The 22,749-nt window shown below is 39.9% G+C and overlaps 3 pseudogenes across 2 annotated transcripts; 1 reads left to right on the top strand and 2 right to left on the bottom strand.

Moving 5' to 3' along the window:
- Positions 1–8,959: 8,959 nt before the first annotated feature.
- On the bottom strand, positions 8,960–9,550 carry LOC149387500 (putative carboxylesterase 5 pseudogene; annotated as a pseudogene).
- On the top strand, positions 9,421–18,124 carry LOC149387499 (peptidyl-prolyl cis-trans isomerase CYP40-like; annotated as a pseudogene). The gene is made up of 10 exons (XR_016300692.1): positions 9,421–9,751; positions 15,149–15,649; positions 15,908–15,995; positions 16,128–16,203; positions 16,445–16,544; positions 16,792–16,867; positions 17,279–17,316; positions 17,439–17,510; positions 17,592–17,709; positions 17,836–18,124. The product of XR_016300692.1 is annotated as a peptidyl-prolyl cis-trans isomerase CYP40-like (transcript).
- A 461-nt stretch (positions 18,125–18,585) lies between these two features.
- LOC149387498 (uncharacterized) lies at positions 18,586–21,634 on the bottom strand (annotated as a pseudogene). The gene is made up of 7 exons (XR_016300479.1): positions 21,389–21,634; positions 20,879–21,187; positions 20,306–20,589; positions 20,041–20,169; positions 19,805–19,927; positions 19,263–19,618; positions 18,586–19,156 (listed from the first exon to the last, which is right to left on the bottom strand). The product of XR_016300479.1 is annotated as an uncharacterized LOC149387498 (transcript).
- Positions 21,635–22,749: the final 1,115 nt, after the last annotated feature.

Genomic DNA, 22,749 nt, shown 5'->3' with positions numbered 1-22,749 from the left:
AAATAAATATTATCATTATTCGACAATGACTTGTGTGCGAATAATAAGTAATAAAGGAGACACAACTAAAAGTTAGTGTTGATGATGAATTAAATTAGTGGGAGCTTCCTTAATTGGAACCTAGTCACTAATATTCGTATTGATTGAGTGGGAGCATCCTTGAATGGAACCTAGTCACTCTAGAGTGGGAGCATCCTTAATTGGAACCTAGCCACTCTAAAATTCAATAATCGAGTAGGAGCATCCTTAGATGGAACCTAGCTACTCTTATTCATTGACATAGTGGGAGCATCCATAAATGGAACCTAGCCACTAAATAACCAATATTATTGAGTGGGAGCATCCTTAATTGGATTCTAGTCACTATTGTTCAATAAAAGAGTGGGAGCTTTCTTTAATGAAATCTAGCCACTTGTTGTTCGATAAATAGCAACATCCTTCACAGGATTAAACCCATCATTGAAGATGGCATCCTTAACCGGAATGAATATGCTATTATTCAATAATTAAAGTGGAAGAGTAATCAATGATTACCTTGCCACATAAATCAATGAATTGAAAGGAAAGATATTTTTGAATTATCTTGTCGTTAAAATCAATAACCTAGTGGGAGCATCCTAGAATGGATCCTTGTCACTCTCATCAACAATAAACTTTCCTTAAATGGAAAGACATGATCTTGAGATATCACTCTCGATCATACTAACTTGTCTGAAAGTTATTAGCCCATATTTAATAGATCTACCTGTTAAGCTATTAGCTTAAAGGAATAGAGAGATCTATAAAAGGATTAATGAAATGGTTTAAGCTTTATAAGCTATAAGGTAAGGGATTGAGCCCTTAAGGAGAGACATTATCATCAATGATACTCTTCTTTCTGATACCACGAACCACTTCATTAGGGATCTTCAAAATTGAAGATGAACTATCATTTGAGGATGAAATTCCAATAACATAGACATGGATCGAAGTAGTTATACTACTAAACCTTTTGAAATATGAAAGGTAGATCCTAAGTACTTAACAAACTAGTCATGATTGTACATGGATGTTTGTTATAATCGATATTTTGAGAATGATCGATAAGTATAGCTCCTAAACAAGTGTCATGAATAAAGTCATTACTATTTTAGTTCTAGACCTCATTATGACACAAGTAAATTGACTGAGCTAACTGTTTCTAAAATTAAATTTAGAAACGACATGCTCATTCCATTATGTCTCAAACATACTTATTGATATAAGGTATGAGCTCAATGTTGAGGTTATTGACATTGTCTTTAAAAGGACTAATATTTAGACCTTAGACAATGTCGTATTTCCGAGAATAACTACATGTGTTGTAAACACTGTAATTTCTAGAAATAGTGAGATACTTAGTTATTTAAATATAGTAGATCCTTAAAGTCCTGTGTATATATTGAATATGAACACGACAAACAAGGATGAACTATAAATAACCAAGTAATGGAAATAGGTCAATAAAGTTCTTATTTAAACATGTTCAATAAATCACACTATAGTAAGTGGTGATGAGATCAAACCATGCTATGGTGCAACCTGTTTTGGCACCAAAGGGATGTACACCTTGATAGGGAGACTTGTTATCTTTAGATTTACAGTCTGGTGTATAATCTAAAGGTATGCGAAGTGTTAATTTGTTCTAAAGTAAATTTATTTACTGTGAACAATTTGACTTGACCTCAAATGGTAAGTCAAAGCTCACTTGCAAAAATGCATGAACTAGAATAATATGAAAATGGGACATATGTCAGATCGACATAAATAATAGAGAATAGATAAAAGTGGGAATCCATATGATCGGAATCTCAATCCTGGGTCAAAGTCTAAACCGTATATAATGACGGCAAAGAATTAAATTGGCTGAAGGAAACTTATCTTCTCTGGTCAAAGTGGGAGATTGTTAAGAATATTGCCCACTTGAAGATAATGAATAAATGATTACTAAATTCGATAATAAGATTACTTTATTAGCATTATATGATTAGTGGGTTGAGTCCTAAACAATTAGAATCAATAACAACTATCTTCCATAGCCTCCGTATCTAACTGAGTCACGTGTTGGGCACCTGAGTTCGGGCGGTGAGCTAAAACGAGGTCGATGACTGATATACGCCTGGAAAGCTATATCTAAAGTCATATATGTGGAACACATGGGTGAAGGCTGATCACTATGTGGGAGCATTCTACACTTGTGGTAAGTGTACGACCCGGACAGGTCTTGGTGTAGATGTGTCGTTTAAGGACCGTTACGACACACTAACCGAGGCCACTATGATGGTCACAGTGAGACTTGATCTAAATCCTGAAGTGATCATGGACACTGGGTTATGTTACTGAGCTCTTTGACTCATTTGCTAAAAGGCTATTCATGCTAATCACAGCTTATGTATTGGGAGTTTTCTCAGAGCATAATTCGAGTGGAAAATGATTTACCGATACGGAATCCAGCCTTCCTGAAAGAAGGTTAATGTTCACTCACCTAAGGGTTGATTCCAGAACCGATAGATTGCTAGCACTTTCGAAGTAAGTAACGTTCGAAAGAATCTTTCGCTGGGGAAGCAACAATGCTTAGGGCTGATATGTATCAAGAGAAGTATAACGGATAAATTGACTTCTCTTGACACGGGTTGAACCTGGAGGATCTTGATCACGAACTGACTATATCAGTGGACACTCGTCACGATGAGTAAATATAATTCTAGTATAAAGGAGAGTTCAATCTTGGCTTACAAGGTGGAGTATTTGACCAAGATTAGACGAATCGATGGACAAAAGAGAAAGGACTATTTCGTCTTTTTCATCGGATTTGTTAAGCTCCTATTACTAGGTCCATAGTCCCCGATTCGGCTTTGATAAAGGCGGATAAGAACTTTCGTATAATGATGTCTATCATTATTAATCTCACTTGCTGTAATTGTGATTGACAGCATTAATTCTGGAAAACGGGTATTCGCATAATTAAATAAATATTTATGGTAGAATTGTTTATTTATTGTTTGATCAAGTAAATAAACAATTATTAATTATTTGTTTATTGTTGGACCAAGTAAATAAATAATTAATTGGGTTTTAAGCAATTGGGCCTTGCACAAAAATATGAAAGTCGGATTTAGGGTTTTGGCACTAGGGTTTGCGCAAATCCCCTTGGCCGTGTGCCTAAAAACCGATTTTTATAATATTGAATTTACCAATATTTTCTCTTTAGTTGTTTAAATAAATGAGAGAGAATAATATAAGATATTTTTCTATATTTTCTCCTTATTTAAAGGAGAGTATTTAGGAGAATATTTAGGAGAATATTTAGGAGAAAATTTAGGAGAATAATATATTCTCCTTTATTATCTCACTAAATAAATTATTCTCTATTTAAATATCCCATAGATATTGATCTGATGGATGAGAGAAAAAGTAGGATTCACTTGTTGAGATCCAAGGGCCTAGATTAAATCCATTAGTGTGAACACAATAAAAGGAAATAAAATATTCTGGAAGATTCCATGAATATCTCCTTTTTACTACTATAAATAGGGGTTCATGAGAAGGCAAAAATTAAGTTTTTTGACCTAATAATTTCGTGCAACCTAGCCCTCTTTGGCCGTGCACTTCTGCTTCTCTTCCCCTCGGAAATTCGTTTCCATTCTTAGTAAAATAAGAGCGAGATCTCGAAACACCTAGTTTCGTGATCTAGTGAGATAAAGACTGTGCCCACTCATCTTTCTTATTCGCCTCGGAGATTACGTTTCGGAAGACTAAGGTGTCATCCTCGAGTCCTTCATCAAGACGACTCAAGACGAAGACGGATTGTGAAAGCTTTCAGTTCGTGAGCCAAAAACTGTAAGTATTCGTTTTTCGCTTTATATCGGTTGCTTGACTTATATGCTCTCGTGAATTAAATTAATTAAACATAACTAGATCTTGTTAATTATAACCATAATTTAATTAGCTTATGATCAGCGTAATTAATTATTTTTCCGCATTAATATGGTTATATGGTGGAATCATCTCTAAAGAGGCGCGTCGGAGCGATCGTTCGTGTCCGATGCGCGCTCGATCCACCAACACCTTCATCTAACTTCGCCACATAGGCTTGGTAGCCCGTAGATAAGTTCCCATAGTACACGTAATCCTCCATCCTGTATTGACCACACGACCGAGCAGGTTTTCTTACTGCAATGGGTAAGTCTGGAGATTCGATGTTACCTTGTTCAATTGTGTCGTGGTTCAGGTTCGGAGAGACATCTTGGTCGCGAGCTTGTACCGGACTCTGGGTGATATTCATTTCACATGGAGAGGGTTCAGAGGCTTGCGAGCTGGGAATTTCTTGAACAGGCGAGCTGGGAATTTCTGGAACAGGTGAGGTCGGATTTTGAGGCGAGCTGAATTCTGGGTTTATGATGAGCCAATTTGGGAAGTCATTTTCGTCATTCTCCCCCTGACGAGCTGAATTGGCGAAGTAAGGACTGAACTCATGAAAAGATACATCCATTGAGACTATGAATTTTCATGATCGGGGTTCATAGCATTTGTAGCCTTTCTGGGTTGCTGAATAGCCAAGGAAGATGCATTTGAGCGATTTTGGTTCAAGTTTACCTTGGCCATAAGAATGGGTGAAGACTGAACAACCGAACATTTTCGCAGGTAGGGTTGAGATGAGTCGACAGTGAGGGTATGTCTCTAGAAGGACTTGAGATGGGATGTTATAGCCAAGGACACGAGATGGCATTCTGTTTATGAGGTAGGTGGCTGTGAGGACAGCTTCTCCCCAAAAATGAGATGGGACGTTTGAGGAGAACATGATGGCTCGGGCGACCTCGAGAATGTGTCGATTTTTCCGCTCGGCTACCCCATTTATTGCGGGGTATGAACACACGAGCTGGAGTGAATTATGCCATGTGTTTTGAAGAAATCGCCGAGCTCAGAATTAAAGTAATCTCGAGCGTTGTCTGTGTGGACAATTTGAATGGATATATCGAACTGTGTTTGGATCATTTTGTGAAAGGTTTTGAATAGATTGGATGTTTCAGATTTTTGTTTCATCATGTATATCCAACTGAGTCTAGTGTGGTCGTCAACAAAGAGAAGGAACCATCGAACTCCAGTGATATTGGGAACTTTTGAGGGCCCCCATATATCACTGTGAATTGTGGCAAAAAGACGAGATGGTTTGTACGAGGTGGGGTGATACGAGCTTCGAGAATGTTTGGCGAACTCACACATGTCACACTGAATGGAATTGATATTTTTATTGATAAACAAAGAAGGAAACATTCTTTTGAGATACATGAAATTTGGATGCCCTAGTCTAAGGTGATTGAGCATGATCTCTTTGTACTGGGGTGAATGTTGGGCGAGCTGACACATGGCGGGCTGATCTGGCTTGATGACATAGAGTCCGGTACTCAGCTCGGCATTACCAATCTGTCTCCCCGTGACCTGTTCCTGAAACACACATGAACTTCCATCAAAAACAGTTCGGCACTTAGAGTCTTGGTTGATCTTATGCACAGATAAGAGATTGCATTGTAGTTGAGGCATAAAGAACACCGAGTCTAGCCTCATGGACTTCGTCAAGACAACGGTGCCAATACCAATGACTTGAGTTTTGGCTCCGTTGGCGATGGTAACTGATATGCTTTTATTACAAGCGGAGTAAGTTGTGAATAGACTTCGATTACCAGTCATGTGATCAGTGGCACCGGAGTCGACAATCCATGCTGTGGGATTCTCTGAGCTTACATTGAGGGCTCTAGGAGAGTTACCTAGAGGGCCAATGCCCGAGTGTTCTCCACTGAGTTGGACTTGTTGAAGAAGCTTCTGGAGAATAGCGAGCTGGTCGTTGCTGAAGGGAGATGAGTCTGAGGTCGAGGTCGAGGCAGCGGACGAGGTGGATACTAAGTTTCCGACTGAGTTAGGATCCTTAGTATCTTGGGTTGACTTCGAGCTCGGTGGTTTCCCATGCAGCTTCCAGCAGGTTTCTCGGAGGTGTCCAGGTCGTCTGCAATGATCGCAGTAGGGGCGAGGTTTGTGAGGTTTCTCTGTTGAGACGCGGGCTGCAAGAACTTCGTCTCCATGTGTGGTGAGGGCGGACGAGTCTTAGGATGAGCCCGGAAGTGAGCTCGATTTGATAACTCCCAGCATGAGTTTCCTCCTGCTTTCCTCGTGTCTGACCGCGGAGAAGGCTTCACGGAGAGATGGTAGTGGTTTTGTACTAAGTATCCGACCTCTGACCTCATCAAGGTCTTGGTTGAGGCCGGATAGTAGTTTAAACACACGTTTGGTCTCCACTATCCTGCGGTAGATTTTTGAGTCTTCGGAGCTGGTCCACTGGTGCTGTTCGTAGAGGTCGATCTTCTGCCATAGATGTGTGAGCGAGCTGAAGAACTGAGTAACATACATCTCTCCTTGACGTAGGTCGTGGAGAGTGTTCTCAGTTTCAAACAGCTTGGACATATCTTCTGAGTTGGAGAAGATTTCTCTAGCTGCTTGCCAGATTTCTGCTGCCGTTCGGTAAAGGAGGAAGGTTTCTCCGATTTCGGGGATCATAGAGTTTATGAGCCAGGACATCACCATGCAGTTTTCGGCCTTCCAACTCTTGAACGTCGGATCTTCGATCACAGGAGATGTGGCCACGCCTGTAAGGTAGTCATCTTTACCTCGTCCCGATATGAACATGAGCACAGATTGGGACCACTGTAGGAAGTTATGGCCATTAAGTTTGTGGCTCGTGATATGTTGGGAGAAGGATTCAGATTGCGACTGAGTGGGCGTGGTCTGAGTGGTGTTCATTGTGGTTGATTTTCCCTGCTCTGATACCATGTTGATGTTTAGAGAGAGAGAGTCGAATCTGGAGAGAAGATAAAGAAAGAGATAATCGGAGAAGAGAGAGAGAGTTCCGAGACTTTGAATATTTCTTATCTTTGATATTAATTTGTATCACCTATTTATACATATGGTGGGTACAAGAGAGAGTGTAATAAATACATGTGTAATAACTACTTCTAGGAAAAAGAGAATAATAAATATACACAGAGAACAAGACATATGAAATAACATGAGAAATAAATGCGACAATTTCCCATGTGGAATGAGTTCCAAGGAGAGGACTTCCGAGGCAAGCTTGTCAGCGGAAGGGCGAGCTGGCGAGCTCGACGCGGAAGGGCGAGCTGACGAGCTCGATTTCAACAATTACATTTTTATATATGTACGTAATTAGACTTTACAAATAATTAATAATAGTAAGACACTTAATTAATCCAAAAATATCTTAGATTAAAAAGCCTAATAAATAACATATTCTTAAAATATCACCAAAGTTGGTGTAATATTCTTGATAAAAACATAATATCATTGGAGCAAAAAAAATATTTGGTGTAAAAGTTACACCAAATTTAGTGTAAAAATTACATCCAATTTAGTGTGTGCATTGGAGATGGTCTAAGAAACAAAGTTTGAACGTTCAGCTGATTAATATTCTGGCTAAAATATTCATGTCACGTGGTTTAGAGAGATACACCTTTGGACTTCATGAAATGCAATTAAAATCACCACATATCTGATATTCCATTCATCCTCTCATTACAATTGTAAACTATTACCCTCAGCGAATTAGCACGGGCAGCCAGCGAAGAAAAGCTGGGAAACGGAATCGGAATCATTATTATTTAATTTAGAGGAAATGGCGGCATAAGTGCCCAAAGTTTTCGGGTTTTTACACTTATGTACCCAAACTTTTTTTTTCGCGGCATAAGTATCCAATGTCGCTTCTCCGTCACGCTTTTAGTGTTTTGGACGTTAAATGTTGTTTTGGACGTTAAATGTAAACCCCGAGCCACGTGTCTTCATCCTGGTGGGTCTGAATTATTATATGTGACTGATTTGCTTAAATAAAATAATTTTGAAATGAAAAAAACAACGGCGGCGAATCTCCGCCGTCGAACACCGCCATCGAAGTACGTCGTCCTCACCAGGTACCGCCGCCCCGCCTCCGCCGGCACCTGATCGAACACCGGCGGCGAATCTCCGCCGTCGAACCCGCCGTAGAAGTACGTCGTCGCCTTCGCCGCCGCCTCCATCGCCACCGTCTCAAACGTCGCCGCGTGATCGAACACCACCGAATCCCACCACTCCCTCGCCGCCACCGCCGTTACTCTTCCCCTCCGCCGCCGCCACGTCATCATCCTCGCCCTCACCGCCACCGATAAAAAAATCATACCAGGCACTTGATGGATACATGAGTCGCTACAGTAGCAAAGCAGTGTGTACTACATAATTTTGCAGAGAATGGCAATATCATCGAAAATCTGTACACAAGGATTATGATTCAACAAAACTTTTCATCAGTGGTCACAAAAGAATCAATTCAAATCAAAAAAAAAAAAAAAAACCTTGAAGCAAAAATGGCCTTTTAGCTGTGGACTTTAAAGCACGTCAAACGCGGGAACAGCTGAAGCAATTCCACGCGGGAACGGCGAGGGAGTGGTGGGATTCGGTGGCGTTCGATCACGCGGCGACGTTTGAGACGGTGGCGATGGAGGCGGCGGCGAAGGCGACGACGTACTTCTACGGCGGGTTCGACGGTGGAGATTCGCCGGTGTTCGATCAGGTGCCGGCGGAGGCGGGGCGGCGGTACCTGGTGAGGACGACGTACTTCGATGGCGGTGTTCGACGGCGGAGATTCGCCGCCTTTGTTTTTTTCATTTCAAAATTATTTTATTTAAGCAAATCAGTCACATATATTAACTCAGACCCACCAGGATGAAGACACGTGGCTCGGAGTTTACATTTAACGTCCAAAACAACATTTAACGTCCAAAACACTAAAAGCGTGACGGAGAAGCGACATTGGATACTTATGCCGCGAAAAAAAAAGTTTGGGTACATAAGTGTAAAAACCCGAAAACTTTGGGCATTTATGCCGCCATTTCCTCTTTAATTTAAAATAACATTCCGTTATAGAGTTCCTTATTAATTATTAGTCCTGTTTGATAAAAGCTACAAGCTTAGCGAACAATTCCACAGCCTTCTCACTCTTCGGATTACCGAAATGAAAGCAATGACCTTCTCCGAGAGTCTCTACGATCTCGACGCTCCCGGGCCAATCGCTCTTCCGCAGTTTCTCCACGTAGCGCTTCCCGGGTCCCGCCAGAACGTCCTTCTCCGCCACGAACACCAAAACCTTCTCGCACCCGATCCCACCCAGATCCTCTGCGGTCGGGCTCACCGTAGGATTGCCCGTGCCGGCCTTGTTCCCGGGCCACATGTACATAATCATCTCGTCGTAGTGGGTCCCAGCGAAGTAAGGGTGGACTATGGCCGCCCCGGAGATACGGACCCCCGGTAGCCCGGCCCGGCCGAACCGGGACACGATATCGTGGGTTATGGTCCTGCCGGCGCTGTCTCCGGTGACGACGACGCGGCTGAGGTCCGCGTGGGCGTTGAGCCACGGATCGAGCCCGGCTCCGTCGGAGTCTGGAACAGAGATTCAGTCATATACCCAAAATATATACACGCGTATATACAAACACATACAAAGGAGAGAGTTAGATAGAGACAATGGCGACAAGGCAGAGGTGTTTTCTCGACGTTAGCATCGGAGGAGAACTGGAGGGAAGGATTGTTGTGGAGCTTTACAACGACGTCGTTCCCAAAACCACTGAGAATTTTAGGGCTCTTTGTACCGGCGAGGAAGGCATTGGTCCTAACCACTGGCGTTCCTCTCCACTACAAGGTTCGTTTATATATGTGTATACAAATAGCTTTGTTATACTGTCTATTTCATTTGTTAGTCGGTAGAGAATATTAGCTGCGCCTATTTTAGGAATTAGCTTTAATTGTATTATTTGTTTTTATTCTGATTTTATTATGCTGTAATTATAACAGATTTTTATTGCTTTATTTTAGGAAGTAGTTAACCTAATTGTACTCTATAAATATTTCCGATTAATGAGAATAGAACTATTCCGCTCAATACTTTTCTCATATGGTATCAGAGCAGCAAACACCCTAAACACTTATCTAATCGGTTCAGTCAATTATCATGACTGATCCGAGTATTATTAGTACCGGTTCAACCTGAAATTCCCCTCGGTCTGGTGGACCGAGTTCCTCTACTGGTCATTCCGATCAAAACCATACCAACACCCTCTCCATAACCTTTCACAGGCTGAATGGAGGAAGTTTCATGGAGTGGTCTCAATCGGTCAAATTGTATGTCCAAGGTAAAGGAAAATTTGGCTACCTTTCAGGATCTACTGTGCAGCCGAAAAAATCTGATGTAGCCTATGCAACGTGGGAGGCTGAAAACTCCATGATCATGTCGTGGTTGGTGAATTCTATGGAGACGAGTCTAGGAAGATCATACCTCTTCCTACCAACCACTAGCGAAATCTGGAGTGCAGTAAAAGAGACCTACTCGGATCTCGGCAACGCTGCCCAACTGTTCGAGATAAAGACTCGTCTGAGAAAAGCAAGACAAGGTGAGAAGACTGTCACTCAATACTATACTGATCTAAGGACTCTATGGCAGGAACTAGATCTGTATTGCAGCTATGAGTGGAGCTGCTCCACCGACAGTGCACTCTATCAGAAAATGATGGAGAAAGACCGAGTCTTCGACTTCTTGGCCGGGCTAAACAAAGATCTCGATGAAGTCAGGGGAATCCTCGGACGAGAGCCACTGCCCAATTCCCGAGAGGCTTTTGCAGAGGTACGAAGAGAAGAAAGTCGTCGCCAGGTTATGCTCGGGCCGAAAGGCAATGAACCTGCAAACCCGGTTGAAACTACGGCCATGACGAGTCGCTTCCAAAAGAGAGGTGAACGTCCCATCTGCGACCACTGCCACAAACCCGGCCATGTGAAAGCCAAGTGCTGGAAACTTCATGGAAAGCCTGAAGACTTCCAGCCATCACATCGATCAGCTCGTGACAAGGCTGCCTCCCACGCCACTCACGTCTTCACCGAGTCAGCAGCTTCCGAACAGCCCTTCTTCACCAAAGAAAACTTAGAACAAATGTTTAACTTGTGGAATTCTCATCAGTCATCATCATCCACAACCCCATCCTCTTCCTTAGCTCAAAAAGGTACCTTTATATCAGCCATGAATGTCAAAATCAGAGATACTAATCCTTGGATCATAGACTCTGGAGCAACAGACCATATGGTAGGATAATCTTATGTTTTTAGCTCCTATTTTCCTTGTTCAGGTTCCCAAAAGGTAAAAATTGCTAACGGCTCTTTCCTACCAATTGCTGGAAAGGGTTCTGTCATTGTCTCACCACTCCTTACCCTAAATAATGTGTTACATGTTCCCAATCTTGCATGTAGCCTTTTATCTGTGAGCAAACTTGTCTTCGGTTCTTTCTACCAGTTTACCTTTAATTCCTTTGGTTGCTTTCTTCAGGACCGGCGCTCGGGGAAGATGATTGGCTTAATGTTAAGGAAAGTGGGGGACTCTTCTACATAGACTCCAACTTGAGTAAACAAATTCAGCAACCTCAGACTTCTAGTTTATTATCATTATCTGATGAAATATTGTTATGGCATTTTCGGTTAGGTCATCCTAGTTTTGGATACTTAAAACATTTATTTCCTGTTTTGTTTAAGAATAAAGATGTGGACTCTTTGCAATGTGAAATCTGCCAACTAGCTAAACATAAAAGATCTGTTTTTCCTGCTCTAAAGTACATGCCGAGTAAACCTTTTTCTCTAATACATAGTGACTTGTGGGGGCCTTCAAGGGTTACAAATCTCTCAGGATCTAGGTGGTTTATCACTTTCATTGATGACCATACTAGAAATACTTGGATTTATTTATTAAAAGAAAAATCTGATGCTGCTAGTACGTTCAAATTTTTTTACAAAATGATAAAAAATCAGTTTCAAACTCATATCAAAATTCTCAGAACTGATAATGGAAGGGAGTACTTCAATAAAATTATGGGAGATTTTTTAAATGAAAAAGGCATAATCCACCACAGTTCGTGTGTTGATACACCGCAACAAAATGGTATTGCCGAAAGAAAAAATAGACATCTACTAGAAGTTACCCGAGCTTTAATGTTTTCTATGAATGTTCCAAAAAGATTTTGGGGTGAGGCAATACTTACTGCTTCATATCTAATTAATAGAATGCCAAGCAAAGTATTGAACTATAACACACCAATAAATACTCTTCAAAAATATTTTCCTGAAAACCGATGCTTTACACATGTTCCTTTGAAAGTCTTTGGTTGTGTTGCCTTTATTCATGTTCATGATAAGAATAGGGGAAAATTAGATCCTAGAGCCATTAAGTGCATTTTTTTAGGATATTCACCGACTCAAAAAGGTTTTAAATGTTTTGATCCGAGCTCGGGTAAACTCTTCACAAGTAGTGATGTCACATTTTTTGAATCAAAACCTTTTTTTGAAAAAACTTCTCTTCAGGGGGAGATCACTCATATTGAAGATCGTTTTTGGGAATTAACTGATGTTTTACCAAGGCAAGTAACAAATGAAAACTTAGAACCTGATAATGTTAATGCCACACCGAATATTTCACCAGATAATGACACTCAAACTAGTTCTGCTGAGGACCCAACTTCTGAATTACGTGTTCACTCAAGGGGGAGTCACGAGTCTCCGATACTTGAAACAATGTCTTCATCGGATCCAAGCTCCAGTCAAGGTAACAATTCTCCCACTCTTTCTGATGAAACCTTAGAAGAACCGGCCCATATTGAACAAAGTAACACCTTTGAACCATTACAAACTCAATTTGAGGACCCAATAGCCCTTAGGAAAGGTGTTCGAGAATGCACCAAACATCCCCTTTATCCATTGTCAAACTATGTATCCTACCTGAACCTATCTCCAGCCTTTAGAGCGTTTATCACCCGCATAACCACTGATGAGATCCCGAGTTCTATACAGGAAGCACTAAGTATTCCCCGGTGGAAAGAGGCTGTCTTGGAAGAGATGCGAGCACTCAAGAAGAATGACACGTGAGAGGTGACACACCTGCCTGAGGGAAAGCATGTTGTTGGTTGTAAGTGGATATTCACGATCAAATATCAAGCTGATGGTCAGGTAGAGCGTTACAAAGCCAGACTTGTCGCTCGAGGTTTTACACAAACCTACGGGCTGGATTATGAAGAAACATTCGCTCCGGTGGCAAAGCTCAACACGGTACGAGTCTTATTGTCCCTAGCTGTGAACCAAGATTGGCCTCTGTTACAGTTTGATGTAAAAAACACATTCCTAAATGGAGACTTGGAGGAAGAGGTGTTCATGCAACTTCCACCTGGATTTGACAAACATCCTAGTGGAGATGTGTGCAGACTAAAGAAGGCGCTATATGGTCTCAAGCAATCACCTCGAGCATGGTTCGGAAGATTCTCCAAGGCCATGAAGGAGAAGGACTATCGGCAAGCTCATTCTGATCACACAATGTTCTACAAACATAACAAGGAAGGTAAAATCGCCATCCTAATTGTGTATGTAGATGATATAGTGATGACAGGCAGCGACGAGAGTGAGCTGACTGAGTTAAAAGAATTTCTGGCAAAACAATTCGAGATTAAGGACTTGGGAAATCTCAAGTACTTCTTAGGAATGGAGATAGCTCGATCAGACCGCGAAATTGCCGTTTCTCAACGAAAGTATGTGTTGGATTTGTTAAAAGAAACCGGTCTACTTGGCTGCAAACCGTGTTCTACTCCGATTGATCCAAATCACAAGCTCCGAAGAGAAGAAGAAGATGTTCCAGCAAATAAAGGGAGATATCAACGACTTGTTGGAAAACTGATTTACCTGGCTCACACTCGACCTGACATTGCCTATGCTGTGAGCCTGGTTAGTCAATTTATGCATAATCCTTCAGAAAAACATCTCGAGGCAGTTTATAGAATCCTGCACTACCTCAAAGGAAGTCCAGGAAAGGGTCTACTCTTCACTAAAAATCAGAGCAGACAAGTTGAGGTCTTCACAGATGCTGATTGGGGAGGAAACTCAGACGATCGAAGATCTACCTCAGCCTATTGCACGTTCATTTGGGGAAATCTTGTGACATGGAGGACAAAGAAGCAGCATGTGGTCTCTAGAAGCAGTGCTGAATCGGAATTTAGAGCTATGGCTCAAGGATTATGCGAGGTGATGTGGTTGAGAGGCATCCTGGAAGAATTGAAGATCAATTTCGAAGCTCCTATGCAACTGTTTTGTGACAACAAATCAGCAATCAGCATTGCACACAATCCAGTCCAGCATGACCGAACTAAGCACGTGGAGATTGATAGTCATTTCATCAAGGAGAAGTTGGAGAGAGGAGAAATCTGTATACCTTTTGTTCCAACAACGGAACAACTCGCAGATGTACTTACCAAAGGGCTTTATCGTCAAAAGTTTGAAGAACTCGTTAGCAAGTTGGGCATGATAGATATCTTTGCACCAACTTGAGGGGGAGTGTTAGTCGGTAGAGAATATTAGCTGCGCCTATTTTAGGAATTAGCTTTAATTGTATTATTTGTTTTTATTTTGATTTTATTATGCTGTAATTATAACAGATTTTTATTGCTTTATTTTAGGAAGTAGTTAACCTAATTGTACTCTATAAATATTTCCGATTAATGAGAATAGAACTATTCCGCTCAATACTTTTCTCATATAATTGCTTTTTTTTTTTTTTGTTCATTTTACGAGAAATTAAATAGAAATGTTTATGCTGTGTAGCTTTTTGCCGTGAGTGAGTTGATTTTTTTATTAATTTTTTACTTAGACAAGTTGATTTGATCATTTTTGTACGGTCTGGACATGGATGTGATTTCTTAGAGAGGAAAACTACAGGACTCGACATTTCATTTTGTTATTTTTTCTTTCTATCTCGAAATCTGTTTTTTTTTTGGTATCTTGATTCTCGGATTTGATAGAATCAAATTGTTTAAAAAAAAAAAAATAGAATTATAGTTTCGCTCCTGTGTGGAGTACTAGAGTGTTGATAATTTGTTAAGAAGTGTAGCTTTTGTTGCAGAGTCAGTGTGATTTTTTTTGCGATTGTGAATTAGGTTTTAATCTTGAAACCAGATTGCAAGAGAAAAAGTAAAATCATTTTGGATATCATATTCTGAGTAGTCTCTGCTGTGAATATTATTAGGGAGTTCGTTTCCATCGAATCATCAAAGGCTTTATGGTTCAAGGCGGTGACATTTCAGCTGGAGATGGCACCGGAGGAGAATCAATCTACGGCCTGAAGTTTGAGGACGAGAATTTCGATGTGAAGCACGAAAGGAAAGGCATGTTGTCGATGGCAAACTCTGGCCTCGACACGAACGGGTCTCAGTTCTTCATCACCACGACCCGGACTTCTCATCTGGACGGGAAGCATGTCGTGTTCGCGAAGGTGGTCAAGGGAATGTGAGTCGTCCGATCGATGGAGCACGTCGCGCTCGCCGCCGGAGATATCCCGGCCGTCGATGTCTCCATCGCGGACTGCGGCGAGATTCCCGAGGGGGAAGAGGACGGGACTTGTAACTTCTTCAAGGACGGCGATGCGTACCCAGACTGGCCCGCTGACCTGGACGAGTCTCCCGAAGAACTGTCTTGGTGGATGACTTGTGTGGACTCGATTAAGGCGTTGGGGAACGAAAGCTACAAGGTAATTATAAGATGTGGTGTTTGTGTTGTAGCTTGCAGTTTTGTTATTTTTGTTAATGGCATACAGTTTGATAAGATAAACCCGGGTATTTCGAAAGACCTGGAACTCTTTCAAAATCCTAAGCTTCCCTCTAATCTATTTTTCCTCCCCAAGTGATTGATTGTAACATCAATTTATAGGCTGATGTATTACCAATTATTCATGTTAAATAATACAACTCATGCTTAAAGTTTGATGTTTGTTTCATTATGGTAATAGAAGCTTGACTACAAGATGGCGCTTAGGAAGTACAGAAAGGCTTTACGCTATCTGGATGTTTGCTGGGAGAAAGATGGTATCAATTAAGGTAGTTTATATACTTTCCTTGTCGAAAGGCAGATATAAATTTGTTGGATTTAACTAACTTTTAAAAGTAACCCAATGCATCATGGTTCGGGTTTGATCTTATAGTTTCTCTTTTTTCCTTGCTTCTCTGCAGAGAGGAGTACGATTTTGAGAAAGACAAAGGCGCAGATTTTCACAAACAGCGCTGTGAGTTTTTGTTCATTAACATTGTTTCTGTTCAAATGGTTTTGTATCACAGAATTTGAATTGAGGTAACCATTTAAGGAATGCTGAAACAAGTTCGTCCCACAATAAATAGCCCCAGTGTGTAGTTGAACTTAATTGTGAAGTCTTTTTTTCTTTGCTTCTTTTGTAAATGTGTCAAGCCATTCCTGAATTAAATGTGTTTCCCTATTTTAGCATCTTCAGATATATTATATTTGAACTGTCAACAATTTGCATCGTGTTTAGGCTTGTAATGAATTTGGGAGATCTGAAAGGAGCTTTATTAGACACCGACTTTGCGATGCGTGATGGAAACAATGTGAAAGCATTGTTTCGCCAAGGTCAGGTGGGTATTTTTACTTTTTCCTAGATAAGTAGTTAATTTCTTGATAGCCATATTCAAGTTCATTGTATTTCTAGAAAATTATTTATCCACAGAGTTACTCTTCTCAGCACCGTATTAAAATGGTTTTGATCGCACTTATTCTTTTGGGTTCTCAAATGAAGTTTTTATTTTTTATTTTTATTTTTGACTCTTAATTTAAGTGTTTTTCAAATCAGAATTAACTGGGTACGTTCTATCTTTTGGTCAGGCACATATGTTGCTCAATGACATTGATTCTGCAGTTGAGAGCTTCATGAAAGCGTCGGAGTTGGAGCCAAATGACGGTTAGTGAAAATTACGAAGCTTTTTTTTTTTTTTTTTTTTTTTTGTTAAGCCTAGTATCATAAGCCCGCTCAATGTGGTCATTCCAGCTTCGAAAGTTTGATATACTTGGTTGACTGTGATAAGAGAGAAAAAAAACTCCATGACCATTATTACGAGATAATATTGATGAATTAGTTCGCAGTGAGATTGTGCTATATGGGTCCTTGTTTGTATGTCTAATTCGCTATCAGTAACCAAAAAATTATTAAATAAATAATGAAAGAAATAAAGAAACCGTGCTATTTATCTATTTCTTTTTCTTCTTATTTTGTTGTGGAAGGTTGAAATAACTTGAATGGTCTATTTGCTGGCATTACAATAGCTAAGGTATATGTGTTGACTTGCTAAAGCTCATTTCTGGTTATTTGCAGCTGGAATTAAAAAGGAGCTTGCTGCGGCAAAGAAGAGGGTCTGTTTATCAATCATAAAACTTGCGACGGATTTATTTTGAAAATAACATAAATTAGTGCTCTTGTTTTGGCAAATAATTTCCTATTATTATCATTAACACAACGATGATTTTCCACACAGATTGCTGATAGACGCGATCTAGAGAGGAAAGCGTATCGCAAGATGTTTCAATAACAATTTTACAGTTAGCCGGTATATACACAATGTTTTCATTTAACAGAAGTTTTGTTTGAATGTCAAGTAATTAACTGGATATTATTTTCTGACTCATAGGATGCCCGCAAATCTCGAGGAAAAATGCCATAGTATCATGAACGTATTTGTAGTTAGAGTCAACTGGTTCAGGCTTTTTTGGTTTACTTTTTGACCTTCTGGAGGGAGATTCATATAGGTAATTGATTTTCAGTTTTACATACTGGCATTTACCTTGATGATTTTATTTGTTTTCTTGTCGTCTATTAACCTTTATAACCCCGTACTTTCTGATCTTTTTTTTTTTTTTTAACTGTTGTTGTAGGCTGTCCAATATTAAAGGAGAAACAGCTAAATCCCCCACATGATTATCACTGTAAAAAAATTGAGGCTTGAACCAAAAAAATCTAATTAGAGTTACAGTTCTTTTTCGTTTTATTTTCCTTTTTGTTCTGTGAGAAGTGTTGTAGTTAGAACTGGCAAAACTCGTGAATTTTGACTGGTTGGTATTAACTTTTGAGAATTTTATCTTTGGCAAGATTGTTGGTATATAAATTGAATTAAAGTTTTGGACCTATTATTTCGTGAAGCTTTTCATTTAATGGTTATTTTACATGTTCAATTGTTACTCTTATTATGTTAGGACCTGGATGTTATTAGCCATAAAACGGGAATCTTAATTATTCATATTTCCAATATATAAATAATAAAATTTCCAACCAGAGTGATTAACAATATTTGAGCAAAAAGAGTGATTAACAATATTTTTCTCGAGTTTTATAATCACTGAGTTTCAACTCGCGTTTGAAATGTTATGTCAGATTCCTGACCATTCTGATTTCTGATAAATAAGGTCAAGAAATTTCATTATATAGACCTCTCAGTAGGTGTATATATACATTATACACCATTAGACTTGCATTTTATCTAAAATAGACTTGTTCCACTTTTAAACCAAAGTATCCTTACGACAATTTTAAGACGGTTTCAAAACTGTTTCAAGACAATTTAGAAACGATTTCAAGATTGTGTTACAATTTAGAAACCAAAATTAAAACAAAGCATAGCCCAAAATTAGTCTTCCTAGATGTCCCAAATAAAGGACACTCGGCTCAATTTATTTTTCCTTAACCCAGAACTTTCCGGGGCAATAGCCAAATAGGCTGTCAAGAATATTCTTGTTACCTTCGATTATTAGTATTACTTCTTGAAAATTTCTGAATTTGATTTACAGGATCACCAAAAACACAGCCTGGTGAACAAAAGCACGTCGCAACTCTTTGAATGAACAAAAGCACATAACTTCTCCCTGCTTCCTTTCTTTTTTCACTAAACATTGAAAATCTACATACTTTTGTCTCCTTCACTCTAGCAGAGGTCAAAACCATATCGACCAGACATAAATATTAGTGGACCCGTGTACAAGAGAAGACTGGCAAAAATGAGACTCACACAAAATAGAAAGAAAGAGGTAATTTGAATAAATAGGAATCTTAATTCACCGGTGAAGAACGAGATTGATTCACAAGTTATAGTTGTCAAGTCCTAAATCCCGTAAAGCATCGGTGGCGGCTTCCTTACAGCTCTCGTGGTTTTGCTTGGTCCTCCTTATGTGCTTCTCTACGCCGTGGTTCAACATAAGCGTCCTAATTCATAACACAAACAAACAGAGCGATTCTTTTTTTTTTCTTAGAAACGAAGCCCCAAAAGTGAGAACTTCAGTTAGAGAAGGGAATCAAAAGAAAGACTTGCCTGTTTTCGGGGTTCCTCGCAACAAGATTGCGGATCATGAAACATGCGTTCCTTTGCATGAGCTGCGCCGCCGGAAACCTTTGTATTGCTTGGATCGCAAGCTCTCCGGCCCCAGCTTCTACGGCCCGTGCTGCGATTTCCGGTAATCTCAAGCACAGTACAGTGATGATTGACATGATCACGCAACGTGGAATATTAATAAACCCTAGTGAACGAAACTCATCGAGATTCAGTAGTTTCTTCTTTACCTCTAGTATAACGGAAGGGTCATCAGAAAATCTGGCAGAGAGATTGATAAGTCTGTCGAGGCCTCTCTTCTCAACAATGATATTCTTGTTCGCATCACTTCCCGCCAACTGAAAAATTGTAACGTAGATTGAGATTCACAAACCATTAAACGGAAGACTTTTATACGCATCTAACAGATTTTCATTTTATAAAGTTCATATGAAGTTCATAAATCTACTTGGCTGTTAAGCGCTAAAATAAAAATCACTATTTTGTGCCATTGTGCTACGTCATAATTTTTTTTTTTTTCAAACCTTGGAGAGTAAAGAACAGCAAACCCTTGCCACGGTTTTGTTTCCCTGCTCGCCACTTTCGTCAATGCATCGAAGCACTGCATCAATGCCACCATTGTCTGCAATGGATTTACATATTTCTTCCTGAGAAAAAATAGGCCCCGTTAAGAAGAAGGATGGTCAGGTAATACACATTTGGTAAGAATTGATACTACTGTAATCAATCAATAGCCATTAGATCTCTTCACTTCGCTTACATTAACAGAAAGTGCCCTTAAAGCAGTGCTAGCTGAAACCAAACTCGGAGAGCTAAGCTTGACCTGCAATGAACCCACGAGCGCTCCTGCTATTCCTATCTTAGCAAACTTCCTTGCATAGCCATACATCTGTAATTTAAAAACTATCACGATCTTTCTTTTGCAGGACCAATCCATATCTAATCTACCGGATCAAGAACAAAGCCTCAATAGTGAAAAAGCAGCACATTTAATTCACCCTAGTTATAAGGAAAAAGTGTCTTACTTGTGAAGCCACAACACGATTATCGTCGGGCGTTAAGAGAACATGTATTGCATCATACAAGCTTTGGACGCTTCCGTTGCCGTGCGTATCAAACGCTCCCATGATTAGCACGTCAATTTTGAGCTCCACGAACGACTCTTTCAAAACCTCATTTCCGGTTGAAGCCGCAGCAACCACAGCGAAACCGGCATCGAGGATATCTACATTCTGGGCACAGTCGTTCATAATACCCACCACGATTGAAGGCCCACCACTGGCCCGGAATATTTCCGTGCTTTGGAGTGCTTTGGAGATCTGGAATGGGATAAGGATACATATTCAACACCAAGAACAAGCTCACACAGTCTGAGCAGCAATTTTATGTCTTCGAAATTTATATTATAAACGGAAAAAAAAACCCAAGCCCCAAAACCACCTCCTATTTCCACATTCATATCTTCCACACACCTAGATCTAAGTGGTTATTTCAAACACTAGTTTATGTACATAAATATCACCATCCAAACAACTAGTTGTGAAAGAAAAAAAGGAACATTGTCCATAGACTGAATGGAAAAAGTGACGATCACATACCATGAAGCAAAACCGCCATCGCTTTTAAAGCCGAAAAAAGAGCTTTTTTATGCTCGACTCGAATCTTGCGACACAAGGAACACACCAACTCCAGCGCCCCGTTCCTTGTCGCTATCGCCGCCGCGTTCCCGGATCCTTCTTCGAAACAGAGGTCGGCGAGTTCAGCCAGAGATTCCTCGATCGAATCGAGACGATATCCGACATTTCGATCCTCGGAGGAGTCACAGTCCAGTTCCTTCAATCTATCCAAACACTGTATCACTGGATTGTTCTTCGCACCACCCTCCCCCGGAACGCACGTGACTATCCCTGCAAGATCAAGCTCTCACAGATCTCAACCCTAACAATGCCGAGCTCCTAAATTTTCAGCATACACTCTAATCACCCTTCTAAAACAACCGGAGAGAGCGATTGAGAGAATTTTCTATATAAACATATCGATCACTTTCGGGGGAAATATCTAGCGGAGTAAGAAATAACTGGAAAAATATGAGATTAGCGGCGGCGAACCAGAGAGATCGACGCCCTGGAGAGAGAGGGGACGGCGTCGCTGAGAGCCTCGTCGGGGTCCATTCCGAGATCGTCGATATTCTCCTTCACGAGCTCGTCAAATGCCTCCTGAGAGATCGTACGGACGGTGGTTTTCGGAGGTCCCATTGTCTTCGCTCTCTCGGTCGATCGTGTCGTTTCGGAAATGACGAGAGAGAGAGAGAGACCTGAGAACTGGGTTTAGCAGAGCTTCAAACTTAAAAAATATGAGAGACTGATTTTAAAAAAATGAGAGAGAGAGAGAGAGAGACGTGATTGGACTTGGGCCATTTATCATCATAAAATAGAATGGGCCAAACGAGTTGGACTGTAGCCTGCTAACTTAAGAGTTAGAATGGTAATAGCCCTTTTTTTAACGGAAATTACGAAAATAACAGTTTTAGGATGAAAGATTTCCTAAATAATTAAGAGTTAGAATGGTAATATCCTACATTAATTTTTTATTTATTTTATGGATACATTAAATCTATTTTCTTCTCTCATTCAAACGGATTTTAAGTAAATAATAAGTTACGTTTACTAATTATTTCCTGTGTCTCTACTCTCACGTGGATCTCTTATGAATTCCTGCACTTTGCTGTTTTTCATTGTCTATTATATTTCCTGATATGGAGTATTTGTTTTTCTTTCTTTTTGTTGTGTTTATTTATTCACCCAATGACATAAAAATAAAATAGCAGTGTAATTCCTGGAAAGAAATTGACATTTAATTCTGAAAGAAAAAATAAAAAATTTGACATTCAAACAGTGGTGAAACCCCTCTCTCCGCTCGCCTCTACGTACCCTCTCCCACGAACACCGAGGAACAGGTTCGTTAGATCTTGGGGACTCTCCTCCACACAATTCTTTTTTTTTTTTTTATCATTTTTTACAATTAATTGGCCAGATAAGCCTTACAAACAGTGGCAATTACGTTTTAGCCAACATTTTGTTAATTTTTTGTAAATAGCCATTGCGCCTACGTGGCAGGATATTAACTGTTTTTTGTTACTTATTTGCCCTTATTAATTATCATCACTCATTATATGCGGCAGTTTTTTTAAAATTTTTAAAAAAAACTGAATAGTAAAGTAGTTATATAGGAAAGTAGTCATGTAATTTGACTCATTAAAATCGCATTAATTATGACGCTGGTTTTTTTTAAAATTTGGTATAAACTGAATTGAATAGCAGTTATTGTATTCTCGAAATATTTTGGATTTGGTTTGAGAAAATTTTGCGAGCTTACTTACACGTTATCTGATGTTAATTGATTTGACAGCTTATTTACAACACGAATACACTGTAAATAGGCTTTGTATTTACAATGAATATACTGTAAA

Source organism: Urtica dioica, chromosome 8 (genome assembly GCF_054948205.1).
Source record: "Urtica dioica subsp. dioica isolate 48M chromosome 8, U.dioica_male_clone48M_v1_H2, whole genome shotgun sequence".
Lineage (NCBI taxonomy): Eukaryota > Viridiplantae > Streptophyta > Magnoliopsida > Rosales > Urticaceae > Urtica > Urtica dioica.
The sequence above is the reverse complement of the archived record's forward strand: the minus strand, read 5'-3'. Positions and strand labels throughout refer to the sequence as shown.